Raw genomic sequence first — 14,394 nt, 5'->3', positions numbered from 1 at the left:
GCCCTTTTGGAACCGGGCAAAAGGTGTCTGGTCTGTGCTGTCTGAGCGGAAGGGGTGATGGATGCTTGCTCTTTAGTGAAAAGCTATAATCCTGGGGAGGCTTTTTTTTTTTTAATTAAAAAAAATCTACACCTTTAGTTTTTATTGGGGGGGTAAATGAAGCAAGATTTTTTAATGTTATTTATTTATTTTTAACTTTCTTTTTAAATTTTTTTTTATATTTTTAATATTTATTTTTATTTATTCCCTTTTGTTGCCCTTGTTGTTTTATTGTTGTTGTTATTATTGTTGTCATTGTTGTTGGATAGGACAGAGAGAAATGGAGAGAGGAGGGGAAGACAGAGAGGGGGAGAGAAAGACAGACACCTGCAGACCTGCTTCACCGCCTGTGAAGCGACTCCCCTGCAGGTGGGGAGCCAGGGCTTGAACCAGGATCCTTATGCCGGTCCTTGTGCTTAGCGCCACCTGCGCTTAACCCGCTGCGCTACAGCCCGACTCCCTTTTTTTTATTTTTTATTTATAAAAAGGAAACATTGACAAAACCAGGGGCACAATTGTGGTCCGGGAGGTGGTGCAGTGGTAAAGCTTTGGACTCTCAAGCATGACGTCGTGAGCTCAGTCCCCGGCAGCACATGTGCCAGAGTGATGTTTGATTCTTTCTCTCTCCTCCTATCTCTCTCCTCCTATCTTTCTCATAAATAAATAAAACCTTTTTTTTTAAAAAAAAAAAAAGGGTACAACTTCGCACAGTTCCCACCACCAGACCTCCGTATCCCATCCCCGCCCCTGATAGCTTTCCTATTCTTCCCCAGAGCCCTGCCCCACTAGGGAAAGAGAGAGGCAGGCTGGGAGTATGGATCCACCTGTCAATGACCATGTTCAGCGGGGAAGCAATTACAGAAGCCAGACCTTCCACTTTCTGCATCCCACGATGACCTTGGGTCCATACTCCCAGAGGGTTAAAGAATAGGAAAGCTATTTATTTAATTTTTAACCAGAGAACTGTTCAGCTCTGGCTTATGGTGGTGCGGGGGATTGAACCTGGGACTTTGGAGCCTTAGTCATGAGTTTGTTTGCATAACCATTATGCTATCTACCCTCCGCCCAGGCTTTTTTTTTTTTAATTGGGGGATTAGTGTTTACACTCGACAATAAGTACAATAGTTTGTACATGCATAACATTTCAGTTTTCCACGATACAACCCCCACTGGGTCCTCTGCCATCATGTTCTAGGACCTGAACCCTTCCCCAACCCACCCCAAAATCTTTTACTTTGGTGTAATCTGGGAAGGCTTTTGTATAAACTGTAAGCACCCTGACTTGTTGGTACTCAAGTTTCATAGGGGCACACATCCTTTTACTCATAGTCTCATAAATAGCTTGAGTGCTCTGCCTTCTGCTAAGAAAATCAAGTTGTCAGGAAAGATAGTTTCTTGTTTGGCCACCTCTTTTACAAGCTCCATGATGCAGATACTTTAAAATAGATGAAAATTTTACCAGCAGAAAACTGAGAGATCAATGTAGATAATGTCTACTTGTTGTAGTAATTTCATTACTTTGAATGCAAACCCCATGGAGGCAAATTTCTGTCTTTTTGCATACCATTTACTTCCAGGGCTTGAACAAATTCTGACATGTAATAGATGACTGATATGTATTGTTGCATGGAAAAAAAAAAAAGTCTCAAGTGTTTTCCATAAATATGCAGTGAGTAATTGTTGTTATTTTGCAGAGAGGAACTGGTGGGCTGATACTCCTCACTGAGTAGAGAGCTACCTTGCCATATGTGAGGCCCGGGAGCCCTGCACTGGAGGAGCTGCATGCATGGTAGAGCCATGCTGAGATGTCTCCACCTCTCTTTCTTCTCCTTGCTAAAGTGTTAGAGAATGAAAAAGTTAGTCTAGGAGTGTGTGCAAGGTCTTGAGGACACAAAATGATGATGATGATGATGATGATGATGATGACGATGATGATGACGATGATAGGAAGTAATGAAAAAAACTGCCAATGCCCCGAAGAAAAAAGCAGTCACATTTGGCACACAGTGCAAACATTTAAAAAAACTGAAGACAGTGGTCCGGAGGGTGGCACAGTTGTAAGGCTTTGGACTCTCAAGCATGAGGACCTTAGTTCGATCCCCGGCAGTACATGTGCCAGAGTGACGTCTGGTTCTTTCTCTCTCCTCCTGTCTTTCTCATAGATAAATAAAATCTTTATTTAAAAAAAAAAAAAAAAACTGAAGACAGACAATTAGTATACTTTTTTGATGTTTACTGAAGAGCCAGAACTTCAAGTATGTAAAATACTACTGATCCTGACCCAGCCTTTAATTCCTATTTCAGAAAATGACACACCCACCACAGTTCCACTTCAGCATCTATGGAACTTCACTTCAGTGCCATGTAGCCCCAGCCTTGGAAGACACTCGGTATACTGTTGGTCATTATGCCAGGTCCCTTGCATTGCTGGATGCTGTGGTCTATTTACATAATCACTGTTTTGCCCAAGACCCGCCCTGCCTACAGGGTATTGGTTTAATCCCATTGGTTAGAACCTTTGCAACAGCTGCTATGGAAGCTTTTAAGCTCTTTTTTTGTTCCACCCCCTTTCCTAGCCATTTCCTTTTCCCACTTGCCACTTCCATTTGAAAAGGTGTAAAAGTGTTCTCTGATCAATAAAGGCATTGGGTTGCATTCCCGCTGCGCCAGGAGTTCCAGAGTCTCTCTCTCTCCCGCTATGCTAGCCCGACAATATACCAGATGAGCTATCTCCTGTCCCTGTCAGTTTTTATTTCCTTTTATTTTTAAAATATATTTTTATTTATTTTATTTTAATGAGAAAGTGATACAAAGGGACCAGAGCACGGATCATCTCTGGTTTATGGTGGTGCAGGGGATTGCACCTGGGATTTGGAAGCCTCAGGCATGAAACTCTTTTTGCATAACTATTATGATACGTCCCCTGCCCAATGTTCGTTATTTCTTACAGGGAAAAGGCAAGTATTGTAAATCATACATAAAAACTCTATGACAAGAGCTGGGTGGTGGTGCACCTAGTTACGTGTACAAGATACAATCTGCAAGGACCCCACCTACAGGGGGAAAGCTTTGCGGGTGGTAAAGTGGTACTGCAAGTCTTTCTCTCTGTCTCCCCTTCCCTCTGGATTCCTGGCTGTCTCTATTCAATAAAGATAATTAAAAAATAAAAAGGGGGCCGGGCTATAGCGCACTGGGTTAAGCACATAGTGGGAAGCACAAGGACCTGTGCAAGGATCCTGGTTCCAGCCCCGGCTCCCCACCAGCAGAGGGGTCGCTTCTTCACAAGCAGTGAAGCAGGTCAACAGGTGTCTTATCTTTCTCCACGCCCCCCACCCCCCGTCATCCCCTCCTCTCTCAAGTTTTCTCTGTCCTATCCAACATCCAACAACAGCAGCAGCAACAACAACAATAATAACAGAAAAAAATTTGGCTACCAGAATCAATGGATTTGTAATGCAGCAGCACCAAGCCCTAGTGATAACCCAAAAAAAAAACAAAACAAAAAAACAAAAAACAGTGCTCTCGTTAAAAAAAAAAGGAAAAGGAAAGAAAAAATGTCACAGCAAATGAGAACTAGAAAATACTAGATAGAGAAAAGTTATGTGTGAGAAGAAAATCAAGTTTGTCCAGCAAATTATGATATCATTTATGTAGGAAATGGATTAACAACTGTTCAGTGGTTGCTTAACTTACCATCTGAAAAGAACTCAGCCAAAAGAGCTGTGTTTTAAGAAAAGATTTTTCTTTATTTCATATGAGAGTTTCAAATGAGACCAGAGCACCATTCCAGTCCACGTGGCATCAGGAATTTTACAAGCATGCAAATCCTACATTCAACCCCTGAGCTTTGTCCTTGATAGCTAACAGATCTGTTCTTTTTTTTTTTAAATAATTTATTTCTTTATTGAGGAATTAATGTTTTACATTCAACAGTAAATACAATAGTTTATACATGCATAACATTCCCCAGTTTCCCATTTAACAATACAAACCCCACTATGTCATTCATCATCTTTCATGGACCTGTATTTTCCCCACCCACCCACCCCAGAGTCTTTTACTTTGGTGTAATACTCCAATTCCATTTCAGGTTCGACTTGTGTTTTCTTTTCTAATCTTGTTTTTCAACTTCGGCCTGAGAGTGAGATCATCCTATATTCATCCTTCTGTTTCTGACTTATTTCACTCAACATGATTTTTTCAAGGTCCATCCAAGATCGGCTGAAAACGGTGAAGTCACCATTTTTTACAGCTGAGTGGTATTCCATTGTGCATACATACCACAACTTGCTCAGCCATTCATCTTTTGTTGGACACCTGGGTTGCTTCCAGGTTTTGGCTATTACAAATTGTGCTGCCAAGAACATATGTGTACACAGATCTTTTTGGATGGATGTGTTGGGTTCCTTAGGATATATCCCCAGGAGGGGAATTGCAGGGTCATAGGGTAGGTCCATTTCTAGCCTTCTGAGAGTTCTCCAGACTGTTGTTCTCCACAGAGGTTGGACCCATTGACATTCCCACCAGCAGTGCAGGAGGGTTCCTTTGACCCCACACCCTCTCCAGCATTTGCTGCTGTTCCCTTTTCTGATGTATGACATTCTCACAGGAGTGAAGTGATATCTCATTGTTGTCTTGATTTGCATTTCTCTGACAATCAGAGACTTGGAGCATTTTTTCATGTGTTTCTCGGCCTTTTGGATCTTTTCTGTGGTGAATATTCTGTCCAAGTCCTGCCCCCATTTTTGGATGGGGTTATTTGTTGTCTTGTTGAGTCTGGCAAGCTCTTTATATATGTTGGTTATTAAACTCTTATCTGATGTATGGCATGTAAAGATCTTCTCCCATTCTGTGAGGGGTCTCTTGATTTGGGTAGTGGTTTCTTTTGCTGTGAAGAAGCTTTTTAATTTGATGTAGTCCCATAGGTTTATACTTGCCTTAGTCTTCCTTGTAATTGGATTCGTTTCATTGAAAATGTCTTTAAAATTTATGCGGAAAAAAGTTCTTCCAATATTTTCCTCTAAGTATCTGATAGTTTCTGGTCTAACATCCAAGTCCTTGATCCACTTGGAATTTACTTTTGTATTTGGTGAAATACAGTGATTCAGTTTCATTCTTCTGCATGTTTCAACCCATTGTTTCCAACACCATTTGTTGAAGAGATTCTGCTTTCCCCATGTAATAGTCTGGCCCCTTTGTCAAAGATTAGATGTCCATACGTGTGGGGCCTCATTTCTGGGCTCTCAATTCTATTCCACTGGTCAGTGTGTCTGTTCATGTTCCAGTACCAAGCAGTTTTGATGACAATGGCCCTATAATACAGTTTGAGATCTGGGAGTATGATGCCTCCGGTTCTGTTCTTTTTTCTCAAGATTGTTTTGGCAATTCTAGGTCTTTTCTGGTTCCAGATAAACATTTGTAGCATTTTTTCTATTCTCCTAAAAAATGTGCTTGGGATCTTGATGGGGATAGCATTAAATTTGTAGATGGCTCTGGGTAATATATTCATTTTGATGATGTTAATTCTTCCAACCCATGAACATGGAATATCTTTCCACTTCTTTGTGTCTTTTTCAATTTCTTTGAGTAGTGACTCATAATTTTCAGTATACAAGTCTTTCACTTCTTTGGTTAGGTTTACTCCTAGATATTTGATTGTTTTTGTTGCTATAGAAAAAGGAACTGATTTCTGGATTTCAATTTCTTCTAACTTAGTGTTTGCATAGAGGAATGCCACTGACTTTTGAATGTTAATTTTATAGCCTGACACATTACTGTATTGCCTGATGATTTCCAAAAGCTTCTTGCTGGATTCCTTAGGTTTTTCCATGTACACTATCATGTCATCTGCAAATAAGGAGAGTTTGACTTCTTCTCTTCCAATCTGTATGCCTTTAATTCCTTGCTCCTGCCTGATTGCTATGGCAAGAACTTCCAACACTATGTTGAATAGTAATGGTGATAGTGGGCAGCCCTGTCTAGTACCTGATCTGAGGGGAAATGCTTCCAGTTTTTCACCATTGAGTATGATGTTGGCTGTAGGTTTGCTATATATAGACTCCACTACCTTCAGGAATTTTCCATCTATTCCTATTTTTTGTAGTGTTTTGATCATAAAGGGATGTTGTATTTTGTCAAAGGCTTTCTCTGCATCTATTGATATGACCATGTGGTTTTTGGTCTTGCTTTTGTTGATGTGGTGGATCACATTGATTGATTTACGTATATTAAACCAACCTTGCATGCCTGGGATAAACCCCACTTGGTCATGATGAACAATTTTTTTTGATATACTGCTGTATCCGGTTGGCTAGAATTTTGTTCAATATTTTCGCATCTATGTTCATCAGAGATATTGGTCTGTAGTTTTCTTTTTTGGTTGTGTCCCTGTCTGCTTTTGGTATCAGGGTGATGTTGGCTTCATAGAAGCTGGCAGGGAGTATTCCAGTGTCTTCAATCTTCTGGAAGACTTTTAAAAGTAGAGGTATTAGTTCTTCTTTGAAAGTTTTGTAGAATTCATTTGTAAAACCATCTGGTCCAGGACTTTTATTTTTGGGAAGATTTTTGATAACTGTTTCAATTTCATTAGCTGTGATGGGCCTGTTCATGTTATCCACTTCCTCTTTACTTAGTTTTGGAAGTTGGTAGGTATCTAGGAAATCATTCATTTCTTCCAGGTTCTCTAGCTTGGTGGCATATAGTTGTTCATAGAAGCCTCACATGATATGTTGAATTTCTGCAGTGTCTGTTGTGATTTCTCCTCTTTCATTTACTATCCGATTTATTTGGGTCTTCTCCCTTTTTTGTTTTGTGAGTCTGGCTAAAGGTTTGTCGATTTTGTTTACTCTTTCGAAGAACCAATATTTACTTTCATTGATCTTTTGTATGGTTTTCCTATTCTCAATGTTATTTATTTCTGCCCTAACTTTAGTGATTTCTGTCCTTCTGGTTGCTTTAGCATTCCTTTGTAGTTCTTCTTCTAGGTCTTTAAGATGTGCAATCAGGCTGTTTATTTATGCCTTTTCTTGTTTCCTAATGTGTGCTTGTATAGCTATGAACTTCCCTCTTAGGACTGCTTTAGCTGTGTCCCAAATATTTTGATAGCTTGTGTCTTCATTTTCATTGAACTCTCGAAACATTTTGATTTCTTCCTTGATTTCCTCTTTGACCCAGAAGTTGTTAAGAAGTGTACTGTTGAGCTTCCACATTTTGGCACTGTTACTAATCTTTTGTTGATTGTTAAGTGTTAGTTTAATTCCACTGTGGTCTGAGAAGATGCTTGGGATGATTTCAGTGCTCTTGAATTGGCTGATGCTGTCTTTGTGGCCTAACATATGGTCTATCCTTGAGAATGATCCATGTGGATTTGAGTAAAATGTGTATTCCAGTTTCTTGGGATGAATGACTCTGAAAATGTCCAATAGTTCTAGTTTATCTCTTCATTTAGCTCCCTTATGTCTTTACTGATTTTCTTCCTGGATGATCTGTCAAGTTGAGATAGTGGGGTGTTGAAGGGCCCCTACTATGATTGTGTTACTGTTAATATATTGCTGTAGCTCTTTCAAACTTAGTAGAAGTTTGATGTATTTAGATGGATTCTCATTGGGTGCATAGATATTAATAATTGTTAAGTCCTCTTGATTGACTGATCCTCTGAGCATTAAGTAGTGTCCATTCCTATCTTTTTTAATCTTATCTATTTTAAAGTCTATCATGTCAGATATGAGAATAGCTGTTCCTGCCCTTTTTTGTGGGCCATTGGCTTGTATGATAGTTTTCCATCCTTTCACTTTAAGTCTGTGTTTGTCTTGTTGCGTTAGGTGAGTTTCCTGTAGACAACATATTTTTGGTTGTGTTTTCTGATCCATCTTCCTACTCTGTGTCTTTTAATAGGTGAATTCAGGCCATTGACATTTATTGATACCAAAGATTGAAGATATTTTAACACCATTCTTGTAGAGTTTTAGAGTGTTTTGATATATGTTCTATTTGTGGTGGTCTGGTTGTTTATAGGAGACCTTTCAGAACTTCTTTCAGGGCAGGCTTGGTGATGGTTGCTTCCTTCAACTGTTGCTTGTCTGAGAAGGTTTTGATGCTTCCATCTAGTCTGAATGACAGTCTAGCAGGATATAGTATTCTTGGCTGAAAGCCTTTCTCATTGAGCACTCGATAGATATCTTACCATTCTCTTCTGGCCTGTAGTGTTTGTATGGAGAAGTCTGCTGCTAATCTTATGGGTTTTCCTTTGTAGGTGACTCTTTGTTTTTCTCTTGCAGCCTTGAGAATCCTTTCTTTATCCTTATTCCTTTCCATTCTAAGTATGACATGTCTTGGTGTCTTTAGGTCTGGGTTAATTCTGTTTGGGACCCTCTGGGCTTCTTGAACCTTTATGTCTTTGGTGTTGTCTAGACTAGAGAAATTTTCAGCTATTATGGCCTGGAGAATGCTTTCTTCCTCTCCTTCTCTTTCTTCCTCTGGTAAGCCAATAATGCGTATATTGTTTCTTTTGAAGTCATCCCATAGGACTCTGTTGTTGTTTTCAGCATCTCTTAATCTCTTTTTGAGATCTCTTACTTCTTTTTTAGTTGTCTCTAATTCATCCTCAATCTTGCTAATTCTGTTTTCAGCCTCATAGATGCTATTCTCTCTGCCCTCTACTGCTTTCTGGAGTTCATCTATTTTGTTGCCCTGCTCTGATACTGTTTTAGCTTGTTCAGCTAGTTGCATTCTTAGCTCAGCGATTTCAGCTTTCAGCTCTCTAATAACCATGAGATAATTAGAATTTTCTTCCATATTCTCATTTGTTGTTCCTGCATTTCTGATTACAATTTTTTCAAATTCTTTACTCACTCCTGTTATTATTTCCTTAGCTAATGTTTGGATGTTGAACTCGTTGTTTTGTGCTTCACCCTCTGGAGGACTTTTAGCTGGACTCTTGTCCTGGTTCGAGTCTCCTATATTTTTTCTTTTTGTTTTAACCATTTTATATATTATGTTATGAATTCCCTTTATCAGTACTTTTCAAATTATTGATCACTATTGCCTGGATTGACTTGTGTCTAAGTACTTTAATTAAAGGTTTTACCGTGGTGGAAGTTAACAGTTTTTTCAATCCCTGAGTTGGAGCTCAGTGGTGTAAAAGCCTCTTTTTTTTTTCTTCCCTGTAGGCTATGGGAGCCTGAGGGCTTTTAAACTGTCAATAGGCTTTTTAGCTTAATCACTGACTCCTGACTAAGAGATAAAGCAGGGTGTGGCAGATATAATCCAGTGGTTATGCAAAGAGACTTTCACAGCCCCTCAGCTATGCCACTGAGGTATAGGTCTTCTGAGTTTCCCGGCTAGATCTCTGTCCCCTGGTGTCCCTCCCTGTTGCCGCTCCAGATTCTGAGGGTAGTAGCAATGGAGACTCAGAGTTGCACTTGGTGAGTCTCTGGGGAGTCCTTTCCTCCCTTCAGCTGTCCCCTTGTTGGTGGAGCAGACTGGAGGTGGTGTCTCCACTGATAAACTGCTGAACTGTTAGCAGTCACTTAATCTCTCCTTAGGCCCCTCTCTTCTCTCTGTCACCAGCCACGCATGTTTGTACTCACGGGTGATTTACTGGGTTCCTGTGGTCATTCTCGTCCTGTCTTGTTTCGGTCCGGGTGGTCTCCTTTGGTATTCCTAGTTGATCCGGGAGAGGAGAGGAGAGGAGAGGAGAGGAGAGGAGAGGAGAGGAGAGGAGAGGAGAGAAAGCGATCTGCTGCTCATAGCTCCGCCTCCGGAAACCAGATCTGTTCTAAAACGTAGTAATACATAAGAGTTGCTCTGGACTAGTAAGGTAAACCGTTTTGATGGAAATTTGAATAATGATATAGTGAAATTCTTACAAAGTCACAGATTTTGTGAAACCAAGAATAATAAAGATAGTAGGTAAAGAATCAGAATCCAAAGTCATTTCATTGTTTAGTGTGTTACATAGTCTTTCTTGGCTTGAATAGACTGTCTCTTCACCTTCTTCTGTGTTGTCTTGAATCCTAGAAGACATGTATCCTAAGATGATCACATCAGCCTGGGCTCTGCTGTTTTCCTGCTTGCAGTGGAGTTCAATCTGTCACAGAAGAGTTGAAAGACAAGAGACACCCAGATGCACATCTCTGAGGCTTGCTCCTTGTCAAGCCAGTTTGTAGTGAGTGCACTCCTCTATCTAAGGCCACAGTTCCTATTCATTGATCCCCTTCCATAGTTAGAACTCTCAATCTCTGGGGTTGGGCGGTAGTGCAGCGAGTTAAGCGCACATGGCGCAAAGCCCAGTGACCGGGCATAAGGATCCTGGTTCGAGCCCCTGGCTCCCCACCTGCAGGAGAAACACTTCACAGGCGGTGAAGCAGGTCTGCAGGTGTCTATCTTTCTCTCCTCCTCTCTGTCTTCCCCTCCTCCTCTCTCCATTTCTCTCTTAAAAAAAAAGAAAAAAACTCTCAATCTCAATCTTCTGGTAAGTCTCCTTGCATTGTCTGTTCTAGAGGTTGTGATGACTTTTAAATATTGCTAGGTCCAAGTGTTACCAACTTTAGAGGAAGTCAACCTTACAGTTTTAAGGGGGTAAGGACATCGGTCAGTTCTTGGACATAGAAGTTCCTCCAGATATCATAAAGTCAGTGTATAACCTCAAATAAAAGTCTCCAGCCAATGCACAGATGGCTTGTGAGCAGGTGTGTGTGTGTGGTGACAGCAAGGGCCCCCAGTTGAAGAGAAGGATAAATTACTCTGTGGCTCCAGGGGGACTAAGGTTTATCAGCTGTGTAGATATCTTGAAAGGGATGTTCAGTGTGAGCGTGTGACATTAATTAATGCACATTAATGCTCCTCGATCCCATGTAGACCTTCATATATTTTTACAGAAGTACACTGTGGATTAATTCCCCCAGTTTGAACTGTGATCATCCGCGGGTACTACTAAGCTGCCACATCTACATGCATCATTTCTTTCCCTTTCTTCTTTCTTTTTCCCTTCCTTCTAATAAGCAATTTTTTTCCTTGAGCTGTCCTTTTTAAAAAATTATCTTTATTTATTTATTGGATAGAGACAGCCATAAATTGAGAAGGAAGGGGGTGTTACAGAGGGAGAGACACCTGCAGCACTGCTTCACCACTTGCAAAGCTTTCCCCTGCAGGTGGGGACGGGGGCTCGAACCTGGGTCCTTGTGCATTGTAACAAGTGCACTCAGCTGGGTGCATCACCGCCCTGCCCCCTTGAGCTGTCCTTTTTAAATTTATTTTTTTGATTTTTTAAATATTTTATTTATTTTCCCCTTTGTTGCTCTTTTTTTTATTGTTGTAGTTATTGTTGTCATCGTTGCTAGATAGGACAGAGAGAAATGGAGAGAGGAGGGGAAGACAGTGAAGGGGAGAGAAATACAGACACCTGCAGATCTGCTTCACCACCTGTGAAGTGACCTACCTGCAGGAGGGGAGTCAGAGACTCGAACTGGGATCCTTATGCCAGTCCTTGTGCTTCCTGCCACGTGTGCTTGACCCACTGTGCTACCGCCCAATTCCCGAGCTGTCCTTTTATGGCTTTGTTAAGATCCTTAAAATCACCCTGAGCACCCTGGGGAGTGATGTAGCGGGTACAGCGTTAGACTTGCAGACACTGGGTCCTAGGTTTGATTCCTGGTATTGCATATGCAGGAGTTACCTTCTGCTTCTTACTCTCATTAATTAATATATATATTTAAAGCAATGACCCTTGGGAAGTTAGTATTTCTCACTGCGTGTGTGTGTGTGTGTGTGTGTGTGTGTGTGTGTGCGCGCGCGCGTGTGTGTGTACGTGCCCACACCAGGGGCCAGCCCCAGCAAGTTATTAGGGTATCCAGTGAGAATGAGATGAGAGACACATCAACTGCTTCAGGAACAGGAGGCCCCTCTGCCATGCTCAGGCAGAACTTTATTTTATAGTCTCATAAGGCCTAGATCATTAATACAGAAATCACCAAGGCCTAAGTACTGTGCTCAACCAGGTATGCCAGCACCCAACTCCAGATAAGGCTTTTTTTAAAAAAATTTTTTCTATTTATTTTATTTATTTATTCCCTTTTGTTGCCATTGTTGTTCTTACTAATGTCGTCGTTGTTTGATAGGACAGAGAAAAATGGAGAGAGGAGGGGAAGACAGAGAGGGGGAGAGAAAGACAGACACCTACAGACCTGCTTCACCACCTGTGAAGTGACTCCCCTGCAGGTGGGGAGCTGGGGGCTCGAACCTGGATCCTTACGCTGGTCTTTGCGCTTTGCCCCACGTGTGCTTAACCCATTGCACTACCGCCTGACTCCCCAGATAAGGTTTTTTATTAATGAGAAAGATAGAAGGAGAGAGAGAAAGAGCCAGACATCACTCTGGCACATGTGCTGCTGGGGATTGAACTCAGGACCACATGCTTGAGAGTCCAGTGCTTTATTCACTGTGCCATCTCCCAGATCACACTTAAAAAAATAAGACTTTTTTTTTAATTGGCAGCAGGGTTATTGCTGGGGTTCAGTGCTGGCACTATAAATCTATTGCTCTTGGCCAATTGTATACAGTTTCTTCTACAAAGATTCGAGGGTGTGACATTAGTGCTGTTGCTGTCAGAAGAGACTCAGAGCTATCTCTTACTTTCTTTTGTGTAGTTAGTTGAAAAGATAAGAGTGACAGAGAAGTGAAGCATAGGGTATGAGAGAAGGGTTTCTAGACCTAAGTAGTAAATATTGGATTAGACACTTTGTGGAGTCTTCTTTGTGCCTTTCTGTTTGAATGCAGAGCTTATTAGGTCTAAGTCTAACCCCAGTAGACTATTAAGCACTTTACTTTGAGGTACATAGTCGCCCCTTACTTATGGATATGTATATACACTTAGCCACTCCCCTCGGCTTTAGCCTATGTGTAGCATCTGTAATTTTGTTGGAGAATGCACCATTTGAAATGGAACTAGACAGTCCTATGTGTTAGGAAAGGCCTCACCAGGTCAGTGGACCTGGAGGTTGACTCCAGGCTTTGACTTTTTTTTTTTTTTAAGCATAATGGCTATGCAAAAAGACTACAGTGCCTGAGGCTTCAATGTCCTGGATTCAATTCCCAGCACCACCATAAACCAGTGCTGAACAATGCTCTGGTTAAAATAAATAAACATTCAAGTCCCCTGGCTCCCCACCGGCAGGGGGAGTCGCTTCACAGGTAGTGAAGCAGGTCTGCAGATGTCTGTGTTTTTCTCCCCCTCTCTGTCTTCCCCTCCTCTCTTGATTTCTCTCTGACCTTTCTAACAATAACAACATCAATAACAACAACATTAACTACAACAGTTAAAAAAAAAAAAAAAGCACTGCTGGTGGGAATGTAAAGGGGTCCAACCTCTGTGGAGAACAGTCTGGAGAACTCTCAGAAGGCTAGAAATGGACCTATCCTATGATCCTGCAATTCCTCTCCTGAGGATATAGCCTAAGGAACCCAACATATCCATCCAAAAAGATCTGTGTACACATATGTTCTTGGCAGCACAATTTGTAATAGCCAAAACCTGGAAGCAATCCAGGTGTCCAACAACAGATGAGTGGCTGAGCAAGTTGTGGTATATATACACAATGGAATACCACTCAGCTGTAAAAAATGGTGACTTTACCGTTTTCAGCCAATCTTGGATGGACCTTGAAAAAATCATGTTGAGTGAAATAAGTCAGAAACAGAAAAATGAATATGGGATGATCTCACTCTCAGGCTGAAGTTGAAAAACAAGATCAGAAAAGAAAACACAAGTAGAACCTGAAATGGAATTGGCATATCGCACCAAAGTAAAAGACTATGGGGTGGGTGGGTGGGGAGAATACAGGTCCAAGAAGGATTCAGAGGACCTAGTGGGGGTTGTATTGTTATATGGGAAACTGGGGAATGTTATGCATGTACAAACTATTGTACTTACTGTTGAATGTAAAACATTAATTCCCCAATAAAAAAAAAGGGAAACAAAAGGGAAAATATATAAATAAAAATAAACAAATGTTAAGCGTGGTATGAATGGGGCCATCTTATTTTTTAAAAGATTTATTCTATAATGTTTAATGAAAGAGAGTGAAAGAACCAGAACATCACTCTGGCATATGTAACGCTAGGGCTCAAACTCAAGGCTTGTGAAGCAGACCCCCCTGCAGGTGGGGAGCCGAGGGTTTGAACCCAGACTTTTGTGCTTCATACTATGTGCATTTTACCCAGTACGCCACTGCCCAGCCCCCACATGCTTTCTTTTAAGAGAGAGAGAGACACCGTAACACCACCCTGCAATCCATGGCATCAGAGGTGATGGTTGGAGGGCACTCAACCTAACGCCTCACACATGGTGATGCAACCCTA

The 14,394-nt window shown here is 41.2% G+C and overlaps 1 long non-coding RNA gene across 1 annotated transcript; it reads right to left on the bottom strand.

Moving 5' to 3' along the window:
- Positions 1-9,912: 9,912 nt before the first annotated feature.
- LOC132536278 (uncharacterized) lies at positions 9,913-13,689 on the bottom strand. The gene is made up of 2 exons (XR_009547924.1): positions 11,477-13,689; positions 9,913-11,440 (listed from the first exon to the last, which is right to left on the bottom strand). It is a non-coding gene; the product is annotated as an uncharacterized LOC132536278 (long non-coding RNA).
- Positions 13,690-14,394: the final 705 nt, after the last annotated feature.

This window comes from Erinaceus europaeus, unplaced genomic scaffold (assembly GCF_950295315.1).
Source record: "Erinaceus europaeus unplaced genomic scaffold, mEriEur2.1 scaffold_341, whole genome shotgun sequence".
NCBI classification, from domain to species: domain Eukaryota; kingdom Metazoa; phylum Chordata; class Mammalia; order Eulipotyphla; family Erinaceidae; genus Erinaceus; species Erinaceus europaeus.
The sequence above is the reverse complement of the archived record's forward strand: the minus strand, read 5'-3'. Positions and strand labels throughout refer to the sequence as shown.